We start from the raw sequence: 14605 nt of genomic DNA on the forward strand, positions 1-14605 counted from the left end.
AGATTCTGAATTGACCCAAAATGTCCAAGAATTGATTTTTAAAAAGCATTTTTAAAAACATTTTCTTGCTTACTCACTGCGTGTACTGTTTGTCAGGCAACGGCCTCCGTACTAGAGCGTCCCCGCTAGGGGAGGGTCCGGCATGCTTCAAACATTCATGAACTGCAGCTTAGCATGGCGGCGAAGAGTTAATTCAGTCAGCACCATCTCTGCTGAAGGCAAATGTTTGGGCGCATTTTGGATTTTATCATTTGCTGCGTAAGAAGGAGCTTGACATGACTAATGCAGTGTGCAAAATCTGCAAAATGAAAGTCAAGTACTTTGGAAACACTTCAAATCCGCAAGCCCACATGCTATGCCATTACCCGGAGCTAAAAGAAGCAGAGCAGCAGTCTCTGCCAACTACTGACCAGCGCACACTCCATCACTTCATTAAACTACTAGCCAACTCTGAACGAGCAAAGCAGATAAGTAAATTTACATCTTTAGAATCTCTTAATTAACCTTGTAAAGCTAAATTTTCTTAAACATAGACATTTTTTAAGTAATATAACTATTTCTCAGAGCTCTTTCAATCGAAAATCAATTCTAAATCGAATCGTCACCCCAAGAATTGGAACCGAATTAAATCGTGAGTTGTTGTAAGATTCAAATGGATAGCTAGTTATTTACAAGGCAGATTTCAGTATGTTCAATTCAATAATACAAATTCTGAACTCAGGGATGTCACATGTGGGGTGCCGCAGGGCTCAGTGCTGGGTCCTTTGTTGTTTATAATCTATATAAATGATATAAGTTGGGTGTCGAGTTCACTGAGATGTGTCCTTTTTGCGGATGATACACCTGTGTTCTGTAGCGGTGAAAATCTTGAACAGCTTCTGGACATAGTGGAGAAAGAACTGGAAAAATTTAAGGTTTGGTTTGACGCTAATAAGTTGTCACTCAACCTTGGGAAAACTAAATGTATTATATTTGGAAATAAACAGGCACCCAAATGTAAAAATTTAACTATAAACAATAAGGAAATTGAGTTAGTAACAGAGAATAAATTTTTAGGTGTTATCATTGATAATAAACTTAGCTGGAAACCACATATAAATTATGTGAAATCAAAATTGTCAAAAACTATAGCCATTCTGTATAAAGCCAAAGACCTACTGCCACAAGATGTGCTCTTGAACTTTATATCATTCTCTGATGGTACCATATATGACATATTGTGTTGAGTCAAGGGGAAACACTTACAAATCAAATACCAATCCAATATTCCTTTTGCAAAAACGAGCCATACGAATCATCTGCAATAAACAATATCGTGAACCAACTCATTCTTTATTTGTGTCTTTAAATTTATTAAAATTCATAGATTTGGTCGATTACATTACAATTCAAACTTTATTTCGAGCGAAAAACCAAGCCTTACCGAGACATGTCCAGAGTCTGTTCCGATTGAGGGAATCCAGATATAGTTTAAGAGGTTGTGCAGTTTTTATGAAACCACCAGTAAGAACAAATGTAAAGGGTTTTTGTGTGTCTGTGGTTGGGGTGAGGAAATGGAACAAATGTTCAGAGGTTAGAATGAGTAGTACCTTAGTAAGATTTAAGAAACTACTCAAAAAGAACATCATGTCTAAGTATCATAAAGAAGCAAATATAATTTGATTTATATGGAATGTTCAATTTATAAGTGGGACTCATTGTATATTTGAATGTGTGGGTATGTATATGCGTATGTAGATATATAGATATGGGTAGGTGTATATGTATATGTATATAAGTGACTGTGTATATGTATGTATATATTTATGTTTGTAAAGTATATAAGTATGTATATAGGTATATATGGCACAGCCCAAGCAGAGGGTCACCCCCAAGAGCCTGGTCTGCTTGAGGTTTCTTCCTTATAGGGAGTTTTTCCTCACCACAGTTGCCTAGTGCTTGCTCTGGGGGTTGGTAAGGTTAGTCCTTACTGGCGTAAAGTGCCTTGATTCTACTTTCTTGTGATCTGGTACTATATAAATATAATTATAAGTGAATAGTATATTGATGTGTATGTCTGTGTGTCGACATGTAGTAGTGAATTTGTATTTATGTAAATATGACTGATAAGAATTGTTGGACTTGTACGAGCAGGGGTGGGCGCTAATAAGCTTTGCTTCAGCCCACACCCTTTCGGACTCACTAGTTTTGTCTGTGTTTGTTTGTGGAATTGTTCTTTTTTTTTTCTATTCGAATATATTGTGTGCCGAATAAAAAAAACGTTGTCACTTGTCACATCCCTAATGTACGTGCAATGACAATAAAGGCCCCTCTTCTTTTTTTGCCCATAGCAATATTTTATATTATATATCTCTTGCAATATATGAATATATTGCAGGATCATCTTTTCTGTATCCAAAAACGCTGTAGTACACATAGCAAGCCTGTATTTGGCACTGTAACACTTTCACAAAAAAAAAAAGAAGACGGGAGCAAGCGCATAACCAGTGTAAGGAACGAAACACTTATCACGGGGGGACTTGGCAATGTAAACGTGTACGCTTAATTTAATTATGCCAAATCGCAAGGCCTCCAATGGAACAATTGCACAAGTGCACATCGTGATGGCAATGTTCAAACAATATACCGTGCCGCCCTAGTGTAAGGTGAACAACATGTAAAGTTCACTTCTATGAATTCTGTCTTCAAGCAGACTTCGTTGTCACATCGGGAGCACTGCACGGAGTATGGGAGTTTGCCTGCATTACTTTTTCCTGCCTGTTGCTGAACAGTGAGTGCGCGCCAAGTCCCAAGAGAAAACAAAATCTAACCATCTTCAAGTCAAACAACACTCTTAACCAGACAAAATTAAACATTATTTTGTGATTGTTTCTGTTAAACACCAATAAACAGGGACACAGAAAAGGCATCAGTATCTGACATTTGCTCTCCAGATTTTGATGCCCAACATAAAAGTTGGACATCCTCCTTACACACACACACACACACACACACAATAACAAGTTAGCCCCACTCCAGAATATATTTAGCGCTTCAAACATCTTTTCCCATGAAATGCTTCCTCTCTGATCTTGTGACAACATACTGCTGAATGTCTTAAAAATGAGCACAATGCATGACTGATGCACTGCCTATGTCATTTTTCACACAAGAACACCAAAAAAAAAAAAAAAAAAAAAAAATGCAACTGCAGACTCCAAGATCATGAATTCAAGCTAGTCAGTTGTGTCACCACACTGCCCAGGTGCAGATGAAGATCCAAATGGCCACCCTCAGATGACCCAGGAACCACCAAGGCTCAGACCTGCCATGAAGTGGTATACAAATAATGAACGTTTATGAGTTCAATGGTACAAATATTTTATGAAGTGAAAGATGGATCATTCCATTCCATCTTTCACTTCAGGAAACATTTGTTTCATTGAAAGAATGGAAAAAAAACATGAATCATTTGTATTACAGATCGGCTAAAACAGATCTCTGTCATTTGATATTTTATTAATTTAATTTCTCGGGTTCAAACTGTCTGTTCGTCAAGCACGGATTTTCCGAAAAATGAATTGAATTGTTGCTGAAAATGTGTGCTGAAATGTTAGCCACTTCAGTGTCCTGAGGCTGTGAAACGCTATGAAAAGTCCTTCAGTATTAATCCAGAGTTTGTCGCGTGAGTGTCGGTGGTGATACATTTAGAAATTTATAGTTTATTTTACAGTTGAAAGACTTCGTGTTTCCAAAAAGTTCCAAGTTTGCTCAGTAGGAAAACAGCGAGAGAAAGCGCACAAGAGAGAGAAAGAACGAGCGAGAAAGACAGAGACGGGGGAGGGGACTTCATTTTTGACTGCTAATAAAGCTCCGTTGAAATTGCGAAGCAGAGACAGTTGTTTCTCTCTGAGTTTATAAAAAGTAAGGCTATAAAAGTCCATAAAAATAAAAGTACTTAATTCTTTCACCAAAACATCAAATCTAGGCCTGCATCTTAGATATACCTTCTGGCAAACTGTAGCTGAACTTTCAGATCTTCTTTTTAAGAAAATCCTCATATAAAATCAACAATAATAATAATAACAATAATATTAAAGCAAACAGAGCTCTGGTATGGGAAAAGTATCGGTATTTTCAGATATCCACATTCAGGTATCAGGATTGGATCGAAAGTGAAAAATTGTGGATCGGTGCATCTCTAGCTACAATGACAAGAGGTGTGGTTTGGAGGAGTAAAGGTGAGGCTTTCAAATCTAAGAATATCTTACAAACTGTCAGGCATGGTGGTGGTATCATCATGGTCTGGGGCTGGGGCTGAGGGATGGAGTAATTAAGGAGGAAGACAATCTCCAAATTCTTCAATGTCACCTCAAATCAACAGCCAGATGGTTGAAACTTGGCCACAATTGGGTGTTCCAACAGGAAAACGATCCCAAACACACATCAAAACTTGTTGTGGGTTGGATGAAGCAGGCTAACTTTAACCTTCTGGAATGGCCTTCCCAAAGCACCAACCTCAACTCTTAAGATTTGTGAACTACACTTAATCCTCGTCCTGCAACTCCTCCGGATGCATTGTACCTTGCTAAGGCCGTGCACAGGTTGGACTCTGTGTGAAGGTTAGAGTATTATTTACAGATGTAGCTGTCCAATCCAAATGGTTTAAGGAATAACCTCTGTTCTGATGAGCTGTAGAACCACAACTTGCAGCTTAACTGCAAGAAAAATAAAACATCCCACAGTGATAGAAAATGGCATGTTCAGTTACACCCTGTAACAGGACAATATTAATCATCACAGCGGAAAAAAAAACATTTTAGGGAGAGGTTGTAATGGGAGAGTGCACTCTGGCGAGACTGTGAAAGAAAAGAAGAAACAAAGCATCTGGTGTGTTTGGAAAGAGCACAGATGTGAACGTTGGCGTGACCTAATTCCCGCTGCGGGTCGCATGAAGCCCCGCTGACCCTCCACCCGGTCAGCCTGCTGCCCGCCTCTCTGGACGTCAATAAGTTGGACTTTCCAGACATATCTCTTTGTTTCATTTCCATCAAACCAACGCAGCTCGATCCAAAATGCTGTCGCGCGCCTCTCTAAGTCCCCGCTTCAACCAAAAAAAAAAAAAAAAAAAAAAAAAAAAAAAATCCCTCCCTGCCTCCGAGCTACGAGTGAAATATCCAAACATAGGAAGACTTTAGACTGTTTAAGAGGAGTGTCCCCGCCGTGTGTGTGTGTGTGTGTGTGTGTGTGTTGGTGGCGGGGGGGGAACAAAGTGCGTGTTCGTGGGTGACACCGAGAGGAAACACGCTGGTACCGAAACGTTTGTAACAAGTGGGAACAAAACAAGAAAAACTCACCACAACTCCAGCAGCGCCCCGAGGAGACCTGAGGGGCTTTTGAAGGAGCCAAGGAGGAGTGTGGAGCTCGCGTTCCTCTTCCACGTTCCGGAGCCCCGGCCCCTGCCTGTCTCCACACCCCGGGAACAGAGCGTGTGAGAGCGGGGGGACCTGGCGGACGATCCGCGACACCGAGCCAACACTTCGCAGGCACTTTATCCACAAATTCCAGGCAAATACCACACCCTTAAAAATATCCTTATCTTGCCTTGGCGTATCGTCCCAACGGGCGGCACTTTTTAACCTTCCTGGGTGGTAAATCCCACTGTTTATCCGGTGTATCCGGGCGCGACGACCGACTCCTCTAGTCCGCCATGTTGTGTGTCTGCATAGGAAGAATGGGAAGCGAACCACGGATTCCCAGGCCAGGCCCCGCTCCTTCTGCCCAAAGACCACAGCGACACCTGCTGGCCGAGTCCAACTTTACTCGGTCCACAAGGTGCCACAGTCCCTGTAGCGTGGGAAGCCCCAAGGCCCTGTGGTGGGCCCCTGTCATCTTCTCCCAGAGGAACTCCATTGTTTGATTTGATTAAATTAGACAATCGAGTTACAAGATAAGCTGCATGTAACTAATGTTGCCAAGGATAACACAAAGCACACAAATTTATTCACCTTATTAATAAATTTAACACATTAATTTTCATTATCAATCTGGAGCCAATAAAATGAAGCCCCCAAACTCAGATGACATTTTTTTTTTTAATCAGTGCATACAGGCACCTTTATCACAGTTTACAATATATTGGAGTGTACAGCAATCACTGCAGACTGTGCCCATGACTGTTCAAATCACTGTGCCATTTCTGAAAAAGTTTTCACAGTGCCAAAACACCCCCACCCAAAAGAAAAGATATATAAATAAAAATCCACTAATACGAGGTCTGTCAATAAAGTAACGGTCCTTTTTATTTTTTAAAAAACTATATGGATTTCATTCACATGTTTTTACGTCAGACATGCTTGAACCCTTGTGCGCATGCGTGAGTTTTTCCACGCCTGTCGGTGACGTCATTCGCCTGTGAGCACTCCTTGTGGGAGGAGTCGTCCAGCCCCTCGTCGGAATTCCTTTGTCTGAGAAGTTGCTGAGAGACTGGCGCTTTGTTTGATCAAAATTTTTTCTAAACCTGTGAGACACATCGAAGTGGACACAGTTCGAAAAAATAAAATTTTCACCGAAAACCAGCTTAACAGCTGATGACAGATTTTGAGGTGATACTGTCTCTTTAAGGACTTTTCACGGTGCGAGACGTCGCGCAGCGCTCTCAGGCGCCGTCGTCAGCCTGTTTCAAGCTGAAAACCTCCACATTTCAGGCTCTATTGATCCAGGACGTCGTGAGAGAACAGACAAGTTTCAGAAGAAGTCGGTTTCAGCATTTTATCCGGATATTCCACTGTTAAAGGAGATTTTTTTTAATGAAAGACGTGCGGGCGGATTGCAGCGTTGGCTCGCAGCCGCTGCGACGCTCCGCCACAGGAAAAATACTTCTGTTGGAAGCCTTAAGGACAAGTTGGAACATGTCCAACTGTTAAACAATTTCTCATATACTCACTCCACTGAAAGCCATCAAAAGCCGCCTGGATTTTACAAATGGTTATCAACACGGAGGTGTTTTTCCTGTGCCGCCGCACCGCGCCGGCTGCGTCCCGACGCGCGGACCCGTCCGCACGTCTTTCATTAAAAAAATCTCCTTTAACAGTGGAATATCCGGATAAAATGCTGAAACCGACTTCTTCTGAAACTTCTCTGTTCTCTCACGACGTCCTGGATCAATAGAGCCTGAAATGTGGAGGTTTTCAGCTTGAAACAGGCTGACGACGGCGCCTGAGAGCGCTGCACGACGTCTCGCACCGTGGGAAGTCCTTAAAGCGACAGTATCACCTCAAAATCTCTCATCAGCCGTTAAAATTTTCACCGAAAACCAGCTTAATTTTTCAAACCGTGTCCACTTTGATGTGTCTCACAGGTTTAGAAAAAATTTTGATCAAACAAAGCGCCAGTCTCTCAGCAACTTCTCAGACAAAGGAATTCCGACGAGGGGCTGGACGACTCCTCCCACAAGGAGTGCTCACAGGCGAATGACATCACCGACAGGCGTGGAAAAACTCACGCATGCGCACGAGGGTTCATGCATGTCTGACGTAAAAACATATGAATGAAATCCATATAGTTTTTGAAAAAAATAAAAAGGACCTATACTTTATTGACAGCCCTCGTACCTTTGCAAGCTATCCTGTTGATAACAGACTCCAGCACCCTCCCCCACCAAAAAACCCCCATCAAGAATAACATGATGTATCTCAAGAAAGAAGTTTTAAAGTCAAAAGACATCAAAGTGATGTAATTTAGAGTCAAACATTATTTTAGCCCAGAACTAGAATAATTTTTTTGAATGTTTAATATATGTTTTACAGATGACAAACTGTAAGAAATTAAATTTTTCTTATTATCACTATTATTATTTTTAAAAGGCCTATAGTTCTACATATAATAAGAGGGTCACATTATAATACATTTTCAACAAGATGTCCACATTTATTTTTTAATTTCTTTGTACCATAACATTTGGATAATTTTATTGTGTAGTGCATCAGGAAAAATAAGTATTACAGTACATTCACCAAATATAAATGCACACACACACACATCTTCAACTGTACTCCAATTAAGGGTCACAGGGGATTGGAGCCTATCCCAGCAGCCACAGGGCATGAGGCGGGGCCTTGACAGGACGTCATTCTGTTGCAGGGCCACATATACAACCCCTGGCAAAAATTATGGAATCACCGGCCTCGGAGGATGTTCATTCAGTTGTTTAATTTTGTAGAAAAAAAGCAGATCACAGACATGACACAAAACTAAAGTCATTTCAAATGGCAACTTTCTGGCTTTAAGAAACACTATAAGAAATCAAGAAAAAAAAGATTGTGGCAGTCAGCAACGGTTACTTTTTTAGACCAAGCAGAGGAAAAAAATATGGAATCACTCAATTCTGAGGAAAAAATTATGGAATCACCCTGTAAATTTTCATGCCCAAAACTAACACCTGCATCATATCAGATCTGCTCGTTAGTCTGCATCTAAAAAGGAGTGAACACACCTTGGAGAGCTGTTGCACCAAGTGGACTGACATGAATCATGGCTCCAACACGAGAGATGTCAATTGAAACAAAGGAGAGGATTATCAAACTCTTAAAAGAGAGTAAATCATCACGCAATGTTGCAAAAGATGTTGGTTGTTCACAGTCAGCTGTGTCTAAACTCTGGACCAAATACAAACAACATGGGAAGGTTGTTAAAGGCAAACATACTGGTAGACCAAGGAAGACATCAAAGCGTCAAGACAGAAAACTTAAAGGAATATGTCTCAAAAATCGAAAAATGTACAACAAAACAAATGAGGAACGAATGGGAGGAAACTGGAGTCAACGTCTGTGACCGAACTGTAAGAAACCGCCTAAAGGAAATGGGATTTACATACAGAAAAGCTAAACGAAAGGCATCATTAACACCTAAACAGAAAAAAACAAGGTTACAATGGGCTAAGGAAAAGCAATTGTGGACTGTGGATGACTGGATGAAAGTCATATTCAGTGATGAATCTCAAATCTGCATTGGGCAAGGTGATGATGCTGGAACTTTTGTTTGGTGCCTTTCCAATGAGATTTATAAAGATGACTGCCTGAAGAGAACATGTAAATTTCCACAGTCATTGATGATATGGGGCTGCATGTCAGGTAAAGGCACTGGGGAGATGGCTGTCATTACATCATCAATAAATGCACACGTTTTGTTGATATTTTGGACAATTGAAAGGATGTTTGGGGATGATGAAATCATTTTTCAAGATGATAATGCATCTTGCCATAGAGCAAAAACTGCAAAAACATTCCTTGCAAAAAGACACATAGGGTCAATGTCATGGCATAGGGTCAATGTCAATGAGCAGATCTGATTTGATGCAGGTGTTAATTTGGGGGATGAAAATTTACAGGGTGATTCCATAATTTTTTCCTCAGAATTGAGTGATTCCATATTTTTTTCCTCTGCTTGGTCTAAAAAAGTAACCGTTACTGACTGCCACAATCTTTTTTTCTTGATTTCTTATAGTGTTTCTTAAAGCCAGAAAGTTGCCATTTGAAATGACTTTAGTTTTGTGTCATGTCTGTGATCTGCTTTTTTTTTCTACAAAATTAAACAACTGAATGAACATCCTCTGAGGCCGGTGATTCCATAATTTTTGCCAGAGGTTGTAGACAAACAAACACATACACACTCATAAGCACACCTACAGGAAATTTAATGTTTCCAATTCACCTAACCTGCATGTCTTTGTGGGATGTAGGATGTGATGTGGGAGGAAGCCGGAGCACCCGGAGGGAACCCACACAAACACGGGGAGAACATGCAAACTCCACACAGAAAGGCCACAGCTGGGAATCAATCCCATGACCTTCTTGCTGCGAGGCAACAGTGTTAACCATTAAACCACCATGCTTTCAAATATAAATGCATCCCCTTAAAATTCACATTTTGATCCCTAAAATTTGGATCTTTATAGGGATCTGCACCAAACTGAATATATCATGGAAACATCTCATCATGTCAATACCTATTCCCCCCCACCATGATGGTCTATGTATTGATTTCAGAAAAATTGACAAGCCTATGCTAAATAGTCCTATCTCACAATATTAAAGTTTTTTTAATGCTTAGACCCACCTCCTTAATCAGATCAACTCCAAAGGTTAATGGTTTGCTCCTTGGCACATGCGTCAACCTTCCACCAAATTTCAAGAAGATCTGTAGTTTGTGTGTAATCCTGCTAAAAGACAAAGAGGCAAACAGCACTGAAAACTACCTTCTTTGTGGAGCTTGTAACTAGGTCTTGAGAACCATCACTGGTTCTCAAGACCAGGCACCGAAGTGGCTCTACTCTACTCTTTTCTACTCTCCTATTTTACTCTTCCTTTTTAGATATACCTTTATATACTAGCATAGCTCCACCTTAGAATTGGAATATAATATATAAGATACGAGTATACCTTACTGAATTTTCATGTTCCTGTCACTTTATTGGGAAAGGAGCAGTTGTCCCTTTGGAGAAGGGCCATTTCTCCAGCTCTCTGCCACAGGCAGTCTCACAGATCACACAAATATTGACTTCTGTGGCACAAATCTGTTTCAGACCTGTTTTTTCTTGTAGCAGGTTTTTTTTTTTTTATAAATGCACAGAATACAGTAAAAAGACTGGAGAAATTTTAACAAGAAACACCAGCCATACCATATTTGAATATGAATGAATGAATGAATGATTTTTATTCAGCACGCACAGACAAAATCTCTCATTTACAAAACAAGTCATGAGAAAAAAAAATTAAAACATATAGAACAAAACTCAAACAATTTACCAATTTAGTGCAGCTGAAAGGGTGTGGGCAGAAGCAAAAGCTTATAAACGCCCACCAGGTACATCAGTTTCTGTGTACAAACAAAAATAAACATAAAAAACAATTACCTGTCAGCAATGTAACGCAGTGAAACATACAAATACAACACACAAACAAAAAAATAGCCACACAGTCAATTTACTTAATTATGCAAACTATAACAAGTTAATGTAATATTTTTATACAGTTTTTTAAAACAAGCTAATGTACTGGATACTTTAATACAATCCAAACAGTCATTCCACACTCTAACACCCTTTACAGAAATGCAATGACCTTTAGCAGTAGTTTGAATATTTCTTCTATCAAACACCAAGGATCCACACAAATTATAACTGGACTCTCTCATTTTAAACAGTTCCTGGACATGTTGAGGCAAGAGTCCATTTTTAACTTTATACATATCTGTATTGTAAAATAATCAACCAAGTCATAAAATTTCAAAAACTGAAGACAGACAAACAGTGAATTTGTTGGTTCACGATGTTTTTTTTTTTGTTGTTGTTGTTTTTTAACTTATCACTCTTCTAGCTTTTTTTTTTTTGTAACAGAAATATTGGATTAGTATTTGTTTTATATATTTCCCCAAACTTCAATGCAGTAAGTCATATAAGGGACAAGTAATGAGTGACACAATTAAACCAACAGATGTTGGGGGAGAAAGTATTGTACTTTGTACAAGATAGCAATAACTTTTGATATTTTGGACTCAGTATGTTTTATGTGAGTTTTCCAACTAAGCTTGTCATCAACAAAAACTCCAAGAAATTTAGTCTGAGATACAATTTCAATACCATTCAACAATAACTTACTGCTTAAATTTCTAGGCTTATTTCCAAATATAATGCACTTAGTTTTACCGAAATTAAGTGATAATTTATTAGAGTCAAACCAGTATTTAAATTTTTGCAGTTCCCTCTCCACCAAGTCCAAGAGCTGTCTCAAATTATCTCCACTACCAATCACAGTTGTATCATCAGCAAACAAAATATAACTCAAAGACTTAGAAAACAAACCAATATCATTAATATATAGCAAAAACAATAATGGCCCGAGAACTGACCCCTGAGGCACTCCACATGTAATCCTCAAAATTTCTGATTTTATCCCACCAAGGTGAACACACTGATATCTATTACATAAATAACTAGCTATCCAGTTAAAGGCCAGTCCTCTAATACCATACATCTGTAATTTTTCCAATAATACGGTATGAACAACAGTATCAAATGCTTTCTGTAAATAAAAAAAAACCCCAACAGTGTATTGCTTCTTCTCTATTGCACTTGTAACTTGTTCCACAAAATCTATTAAAGCCAAAGAAGTTGTTCAATTTTTTTTCTGAAACCATACTGCTGTTCGTTAAGTATATGATGTTTTTCTATAAAATCGTTCAACCTCTTTACAAATATTTTTTCCAGAATTTTAGAAAACTGTGGTAACAAAGAGATTGGCCTATAATTTGAAAAAACATGTTTATCGCCAGATTTAAACAATGGTATCACCTTAGCAATTTTCATTATGGAGGGAAATTTCCCAGTCATAAGTGACAGGTTACAAATATATGTTAAGGGTTTGATAATACAGTCAATAATGTTCTTAATCAAAACCATATCAAAGCCAGTGGATTTTTTTCCCCTTAATTTTATAAACTATGTTAAAAATGTCTTTTTCATCCATTTCTCTAATAAACATATTTCATTATAGAAAACAGATTTTGTATAATCAAACCAGTTTAAGGAAAGTGCAATGATTTGCATCATCTTGTACTGTCTGTGCACACAAGGTTAACTATCTATCTTTCTATGGACATAGACTGTGGGACTATGAACATGTAATTACAGGCGATGGATTATATCTGAATTCAGTAGGCCTCCTTCCCCACCACAGTGAGATATTTGAATTGTGACTAAGATCTAAGTTCTCCCAAGCTTGTTTCACACAGGAAGTGGAAGCTCTCAAAACAAACCACGGACTCCATCAGTCATTGATTAACACTACTGGCTGGACTAGTTTGTGAAACCAGCTGCTGATGTGATGAATGAAAACCTGTAACCCATGAAGTTTTGGAACAAGTTGGACAGCACTAATTAGTGTTGTTCTAGTTTTATAGTAAAACTACAAGAAACTGTTTCCAAACTGTTTTCCTTACCCTGGACAGGACTATTTGCAATGGATGTTTTTATTTATTTTTATTTCTTCATGCCTTCTCACCAGCCCAACATGTCACAAACGCAACCAGATGCAAATTCATACTTTTCTAGATGCTTCATTCCACCTGATGTGCACGTGTTTGGATACAGAAAAACCTTTCAAACAGATGTGGAGTCTTCTTGATGTGAGGTGATGAATAATATAAACAGAGTTCACAACAATAGCCAGTTTTCTCCAAATACTCAATCATCTATTAAATGTCACAAGATGTCACATATCCTTTCATTTATTATTCATATCTCAAAACAAATGAACATGCAATACACACCTTAAATAAATAATGTCAGAGAAAGCATACATTATGACAAGCAGAAAACAGTAAAAATTACATCATTACAGAACAGAATGTGCAAATTCATGTTATGCACCATTGGAACATGTTATTTCTGCCATATAAGACTGAATTATTAATGAGATTTTGTGTTATTCAGCATTGAAAATGTTTGTGAATTTGATAGCTCTGTGGTTAGGTTGGTAAATTTTCAACGTTTTATATATATATATATATATATATATATATATATACACACACACACACACACACACGAGTATATATATATATATATGATACATAGGCGTAGGAGGCGGGGCGCGGGGGGGCGGTTGCCCCTCCTGCCCCCCTGCTTAGCAAAATGCTCAAATTTGGGCAGATGGGCTGGGAAATTCGGGCATGGGCCATGTTAAGGAAAATATGTTTATGTCTAAAAAATATTCCAAAGGCTATGAAAAAAAACTGATGAAATTTTACTCAAAAGTGTGATGACCATCATCAGTGTAGAAGTAGAACAGATGTCTTCAACTCTATAGAGTCTAGTGCCAGGGTCTAGGATTGTAAATGCCAGCATGAAGCCCACTCCTTCCTAGTCCAGCAGTTAAGGGATAGAATCGTGCACTTTTTTACAAAAGCGCCAAACTTTGTCCAGGGACTCTTTAGGTTATATTAAGTCATGTCAAAGCGGGAGACATTTGATTTTAGCCCTGTATCCTGCTTTTTTTAAAAGGGTGTTTGCATGGTTATAATACAGTGTATATTTTGCTATTCATATGACAACACGATCATATGGTTATTATGTAGGGGGCCAATGATCAAGATTGGACATTGTTAAGCTGTAGAGAATGGCTACTGCAACTAGTGCAAAGCTATAGTGAGCTTATGTGATCATGTATCGTCCGTCGTGCAGCGTCATACATCGTCGTACATCCTTATACATTAGCAGGGTGGTATGTTTCAAAATGGAAAGAGGTACAGGACTCATTTCAGGCCTGTAGGGATCTTTAACAGGCCTCTACCTCTGAGACATAAAATTAGGTCACTATGATCTTCCTAGCATGAAAGCTGTAGAGAGAAGTTCATTAAAAATATTCATGAAACATTTGCGCATATCGAGGAAGTTTGCCAACCAGGTATTTACAATGTTTTCAGTTAAAAAATATGGTGATAATCGTCTTAATACCAATAACATAAAATAATAATGATAACAACAACAATAATAATAATAATAATGGTTATGGCCATAAAAACAAAATTGATTTCTTGTAATTAATAAAAAAGCACTTCTTTCCGTTCA

General features: G+C 38.6%; 1 protein-coding gene across 1 annotated transcript in view; it reads right to left on the reverse strand.

Annotated features, from left to right (window-relative positions):
- The window catches only part of ptpra (protein tyrosine phosphatase receptor type A), a 120453-nt gene extending 114746 nt beyond the window's left edge, over window positions 1-5707 (reverse strand). Inside the window, exon 1 of the mRNA XM_034167131.1 lies at window positions 5337-5707. The gene's annotated coding sequence lies outside the window, so the exon portion shown is untranslated. The remainder of the gene's footprint in view (window positions 1-5336) is intronic.
- Window positions 5708-14605: the final 8898 nt, after the last annotated feature.

This window comes from Thalassophryne amazonica, chromosome 3 (assembly GCF_902500255.1).
Source record: "Thalassophryne amazonica chromosome 3, fThaAma1.1, whole genome shotgun sequence".
Taxonomy (NCBI): domain Eukaryota; kingdom Metazoa; phylum Chordata; class Actinopteri; order Batrachoidiformes; family Batrachoididae; genus Thalassophryne; species Thalassophryne amazonica.